At 34.9% G+C, this 7,045-nt stretch overlaps 1 pseudogene; it reads right to left on the minus strand.

The window, feature by feature from the left end:
- LOC109356248 overlaps nt 1-5,415 on the minus strand; it is a 7,485-nt pseudogene extending 2,070 nt beyond the window's left edge.

The following is a 7,045-nucleotide window of genomic DNA, read 5'->3' on the forward strand; positions in this document are numbered from 1 at the left end:
AGTCTTCACATCCATCTGTTCTAAGTGCATATCCCGGCTGGCTACCAAGGCAAGCACTGCCCTGATAGAAGTGTGTCTCACCACTAGGGAGAAAATCTCATTGTAGTCGATCCCCTTCTGCTGTGAATACCCTTTTGCTACAAGACGAGCCTTGAACTTTTCCCCTTCTTTTTCTAATACTGTTGGCTTCCTCTTGTACACCCACTTGCACCCAACTGCACGCTTGTCTGGGGGCAATGGAACAAGCTCCCAATTTTGGTTCTTCTATAAAGACTCCATCTCCTCCATCATGGCACCCATCCCTTATTCTTTCTCCTGGTTGTTTATAGCCTCTTGAAAGCTACATGGATCTCCTGAACTAATATGGAGAGCAACTGAAGCCATATGCTCAATGCCATATCTCTCTGGAGGTTTGATAAGACGTATATCCTTGTCTCTAGCAAGTAGACACTCCTGCACGCCTGAATTCTCTGCCTGAGAATCATCATGTTCTTGACTTGAAATAATGCATGGTTCCTTTCCTTTATTCACCTGAACCATTTCATTTCTCACTGGAATCATATTTGATCTCAAATTCTCTCCATTTGGCATGGGCACCTCTATCAAAACTGACTGTTTCAACATGAAATCTTCATCAAACACTGCATCTCTGCTCAACACCACCTTTCTGGAAACTGGATCCCAGAACTTGAACCTTTCACACCTTTAGTATATCCAATGAAGATACACCTCTTTGGCTTAGGATCAAGTTTAGATTGTTCATCACTGGGTACATGTACATAAGCAGGCAACCAAATATGTGTAACATATTATAATTGACTGGGTTACATGTCCATACTTCTTTTACAACTTTACCATCCAATGAAGCCCGTGGTGACCTATTGATGACATAACATGCCATACTAAGTGCCTCTACCCAAAATCTTTTGGAAAGTCCAACATTCAGTTTCATACATCTGGCCCTCTCTGTAAGAGTTCTATTCATCCTCTCTGCAACACCATTATGCTGAGGAGTCTTCTTCACTGAAAAGTTTCTCTGAATGCCATGTTCCTCACAGAATTTCTAAAACTGTGAGTTTTTGTACTCTGTGCCATTATCTGACCTCATGTATTTGATTTTCCTACCAGTCTGGTTCTCTACCTCTGCCTTCCAAACCTTGAACTCGACTTCTGACTTATGCTTCAGAAAATATACCCAGACCTTGCGAGAAAAGTCATCAACGAAAGTAACAAAATACCTAGAACCTCCTAGGGATGGTTCCTGAGTGGGTCCCCATACATCAGTGTGGACATAATCTAGAATCCCTCGAGTCCTGTGTTGGTCAGCCTTGAAACTAACCCGTGTCTATTTTCCAAGCATGCAATACTTCTTTTGCATTTGCTGACTCCCCACAACAGTCCTCTTTTGCATAGTTCTGTCATACCATGCACACTCATGTGTCCCAAACGCATGTGCCATAATTTTGTAGCACCATGGTCTGAATCTATTGAGATCTCTTCAGCCACTCCAGCAACTCCACCTACAACTGTTCTCCCTAACAACTTGTAAGTGTTCCCTGCAGTCCTTTTACCCTTCATCACAGTCAGAGCACCTTTGCATACTCGAAGAATATCACTGTCCCCATCAGCTCTATAGCTAAACCCTTTGGCCTGCAATGTCCCCAAAGAAACCAAATTCTTCTTCAAATCTGTACCTCACATAACATCTTCACTACACCATCATCTATCACAATTCTGAGTTCTCCCATACCAATAATCTCGCATGTTTTATTATTTCCAAGATACACGAAACCAAAATTGCCTGCCTTGTATGTGGTGAACCATTCTCTATTTGGCGTCATGTGGTGGGAACAACCAGTGTCAAGTATCCACTCATCTGTATTGTGATTTGATGATACAGATAGTAGATCAACTTCACTAATGTAACCAGAGTCATCTTTCTGTGCAACATTTGCAGATGTAGATACCCCATCTTTCCCCACCGGCTTGCTAGGACTCCATTCATTGGGACAATCCTTTTTATAATGCACAGTCTGTTTGCACTTTCTACTGGTGTTCTGCCCCTGGAATTTGGTCTTTTCCCTTTGGCAGGACCTCCTCTGCCTTGTCTCCTCCCACACGCTTGACTCCCTTTCACATACAGACCATCACCCTAAGACTCTTCACCTACATTCTGTCTTCTTTGAGTGTGGGACAGAAGTGCAGATGTGATCTAATCCAGTTGGATTGAGTCTGTCTCGTACTTCAATGTTGTAACCAAGTGTTCATAGGAATTTGGCAAAGAACACAGTAATATTATTGCTTTGTCCTCATCATCAACCTTCACATCAAGTTTCTGCAAGTCATTGAATACTTGATTAAAACTGTTGAGATGTTGTTGCAAATCAGCACCTTCCTGCATCTTCAGGCCATAGAGTCTCTGTTTCAAATACAGCTTATTTGTTAGAGACTTGGACATGAACCGCTTCTCTAATGTCTCCCACACCTCTGTTGGTGATGTCAGATCCATAACATGATACATCACCTCATCTGATAGACAGAGCCGTATGGTTCCCGCAGCCTTCTCCTTCAACTCTTCCCAATCCAGTTGATCCATACCCTCTGGTTTATTCTCACGCAGCGCCTTTGATAGACCTTGTTGAACCAGCACATTCTTAACCCTCCTTTGCCACAATCCGAAATTACCAGTTCCATCGAACTTCCCCACCTCGAATTTGGCACCTGGGTTAAGAGCCATCTGATACCAATTGTTGGGAACAAGCGAACAACCAAATAGTAAAGAGTATAAAGACAAGAGAATAACACAAGAGATTTGCTACCACTATATATTATTAGAGAATAAGGATTAGTGTTTTATTATTCTTCTCCTTGTTACATTAGGTTTACATAATATCAATATATATAGCCCTCTACCCCAACCCCTTTACACCAGCTCAAGCTCATAACTTGTATTGTTGTTATCTAGATATATGAGTCATTGCAAACCAAGTAGTGTTCATAAATATTAACTCCATAGAGACAAAAGGGGTGATGCCACTTCCTCCACTTATCAACACAAGAGTGTCATACCTAGTTAAAAAATATAATTAGTTACCATGTGGACATCAAAGTACTTATTTAAGCAAAAGTTAATGACTCCTATTATCTTCTAATATTTTGACCTTAGATAATTGGTTGATGCATGTCTATAAGGTCCTTCAACAAATACACCATGGCAATCTATTGAAGAGGGGGTGAAAGGAGTTTGTAAAGCTTTTGAGACCAATTTCCTTCAGTTTTGATGACAACACTTAACTTTTCTGGTTCCATGGTATTGTTAGAAGTAATGGTAAATGGATGCAATTGTAGTTTGGCTATGCTAGGAATATTTGTGAATATAATACTTGTTGGATTATAAGTTAATTTTGCTAAAAATATATAATATTAGCTCTAAAATATATTTCCAAATAAAAAAAGTAAGGAATTTCTTAGGTTACTAAGTAAAGATTACATTAATATACATAGGATAATTACCATGGTCCTTAAGGAAATTGAGTTCAACAACTTGACATGGCAAAACACGAGCAGGAGGAAGACGAACTTGGTGTCTTGACTATAGAAATCTTAGGTAACAATCAACCAAGAAGAGGTAGAAACCATGGAGCATAATGCAAGCATAGGAAATGCCAACATGAAATATGAAGAAAAAATGAAGAGAATGTAGAAATATTGAATATAGAAGAAGAGCTCAAAGAATTTTTGCCTAATGCTTAGGATGGTTGCAACCCACAGAATCAATCCAACAATCAAAGAAAACACTCCTGCCACATTTGATATCCAAACTTTGTACCATTTCAGCATCTACGATAAATCAAAATCAATAGCCCCAACAAATAAATACAATACTATCAACAAATTATAAGAAGCTCATATTACTTGTTCAATAAGTATACATATACTATATAGTTGTAGTTTTATGACTGAAGTTTCTGCAAATGTTTGGATAAGTCTTTCACTTTTTTATCATAAGTTTTTCCTTTATAAAATGCTTATTTCATGAGTGCTTATAGAAAAAAATATTGGAGTAGTTGAGCTTAGTAATAACTAATAACTAGTCGAAATTATATAAGATGTTTCAATCTGATTTCATGAAGTCAAATTAGGTGTTTAAGAAAATAAGCTATAGTTAACTTCTACTCTAAAAAATAAAGGATTAAATATTGTCATATAATTGTGTATGAATGTCTGTTTGTAATTACAATTTGCATGGTATAAAAATAATTAGAGACATAACTTTAGAGAGTATGAGAATTAAAATAAGATTACCAAAGTGAAATGGAGTGAATTTCTACACACTTATATCATTTTCTTATAAATATGTAGTTTCATTCTATCACCTGCTCTATGTTTTATTTAATAATGTGTCTTGTAACCCTAATGTTTGGAACTTGGAAGTATTTTTATTCTGTAACCCTTTATATGATCAATTAAAAAAATTGTTTTAGAAAATAATCTCATCAGACCCCATTACTCATACCATTTTCCTCACCTATTCTAGAAACAATACTCACTACTCTATTGTTGTTTCGAAAGCCAAATATAATTTCATCACTGATTATTAAATATAATTATCATGGGCACTGATTATAAAATATAATCCAAGAATCACACTAAAGCAAAAGAGGCATTTTAAAATATATGGATTGTAAATTTGGTGTATTATCACCAATTTAAATAATGAGATAGTGATATTTTTGTAAATATTTTAGAATAAATGAAATCGGGTGGCTTCCAATCTGTACGAAATATATTTTCAAAATCAATTATTTTGTCTAATCGATATGGAAAGTTTCGACATCGGACGCTTAGTCACCCAATTTGAAAAATGTTTTTTTATAAATTCTTTAAATTGGACCACTCCCCACCCATGTAGAAAATCTTATTTCACACTAAAATAAAGAATAAAACTATCTTTCCCTAAACATCGAACATAATGAAGCTCTCTCACTTCATACTCTGTAACCCTTTCCATCAGTATCACTCTTCATTCTTTGAGCTTTTGTGCACTGTCATCGCTAATGCCATCACTACCATCGTTGATGTATCCCTCTATCACAATTAATGTTCACTCAAAGTTCTCTATATAATCAGATTTATATTCACTCTCTATACCACTCATTTGCCACTATAACTTTTATTTCCTATCGATTGGGTCAATCACCACCATCGCTTGTTAGACTTTGTTAAAAAAAATGGTGAGTCTACGCAAACAATACCGCTGCTTGTATTTCACTTGTATGTGAACTCACATAATTGGCATATAAAGATTACAAAGAAATTGAGAATATTTTGTTCAATTTATTTATAATATTTAGATGCAAATTATTTAAGTACATGACCTTCTTTGCTCAACGAAAATTCTAGGAATTGCTCCATTCTAATTGAAGAATATACAAAATGGAAAAACAAATATAAGATTTAAATCCGATACTAAATGGTTTGATCAGAAATTATAATTTCAAGGTCAGTTATTTAGAATAATGTTAGGTGTGAAAATTATCATAATTCATAAAGTTAATTTAACATATTTCGAATTTAAAAGCTAATGTGGTGTTTTTCATATTTGACATTTTGATGATTTATTGCTCTAATTCTATTATTTGAATTTTCATGTCAATTTATGACTTAAAGAATATAACTGAGCAAGGATTGATGCCAAGCGATCAAAAGTCAACTTTATCAGATATCAGCTGACCTACGCCCTACGTAGGAGTCACGCTACGCACATATACACTTACTTTATACGCTGCGCCAAGCACAACTTGGCTAGGTGAAAGATCATGTCAAATGTAGAGGTATACTTAGCACAATTCCCCTAAGCCTAACGAAACATTAAAATAATCAATTTGATAAAAAGGGATCGAAAGTCAATTTGTAAGGATACAAAGTTGTTCTCATGTACTATTTCAGTGATATTTATAATATTTTTTATTTCCCTAAATTAGCTTCTAGACTAGTATAGGCTAGAAACCATATGTAAACACAAGGGAGAAAGATTAGAGGAGTTATATGCTTATGGAGGAGCTATCCCTTCTCTTTTGGGTTGTATTTTCTTTTTTATTTTTGCTATAGTCTTTCATAAAAACATTAGCTATGTTTTCCCTTGCTGTGATTGGATGTAATACTCACTTAGTGTATAATACATGAATTCAATTTTATGCTCAATTGTTATGCATTGATTTTTATGAGTTGCTTGTCTTTTGCTTAATGTATCTTCGGAGATTGACAACCTCCTTTATATGATTTTTTGGATTTATGAACTCATGAAGGAATTCTAGTTCTAAGAGCCTAAATTAGGAGTTCATCTTATTAATATAATTCTATATGCAGATTTATGCTAATATGTCACATGTGTGTCTATGTTAATATGATTGTTAGACTTAAATTCATATGAGCATCGAATAACTCTCAAATTTGTTAACATAGACTACTAGACATAGATGTATGATTAATAAATCATATATCTTCATCTTGTTATTTTAGTTGCTAGATATAGAACAATTTTAATAAGCTACTAATATGACCAATACATTGGTGATTAGTACATTTGACTTAACTAAATTTCATGAGCATAGACTATTAAGCATAGAGGTATGTTTTGTGGGTCGTAAACTTTTATATTGTGTGTAAAGTTTTTAGACATAAAGCTTTATTTTATGAGTTACTAAACTGACTAAAACATTAGTTTTTAGTACTTCTGAGGTCCCTTGGTGTGTAAGAATCATTACTAAATGAATTTGTGATACTTTTTTTATATTTCTAATTGCTTATTTGTTGTATTTTATAGTTTGTTTTATTATTTTTTTTTATTGTTTGTGGAAATGTTTTAATTTAGAAATATCTCAATTGCAATCCTTTTGTTGTTGACTATTGTGTTGGTGTGGAAAGTACATAGATTTGGAATTAGGGTTTGAGTGGAAATGTAGACAAGAAGAACTTAACTCTTATATAGTTAAGTATATTCGATGAGAATGAGGACGAGGATAGGACGAGGATAGGATGAGGA

The sequence above is a fragment of the Lupinus angustifolius genome, chromosome LG09, assembly GCF_001865875.1.
Source record: "Lupinus angustifolius cultivar Tanjil chromosome LG09, LupAngTanjil_v1.0, whole genome shotgun sequence".
NCBI lineage: Eukaryota > Viridiplantae > Streptophyta > Magnoliopsida > Fabales > Fabaceae > Lupinus > Lupinus angustifolius.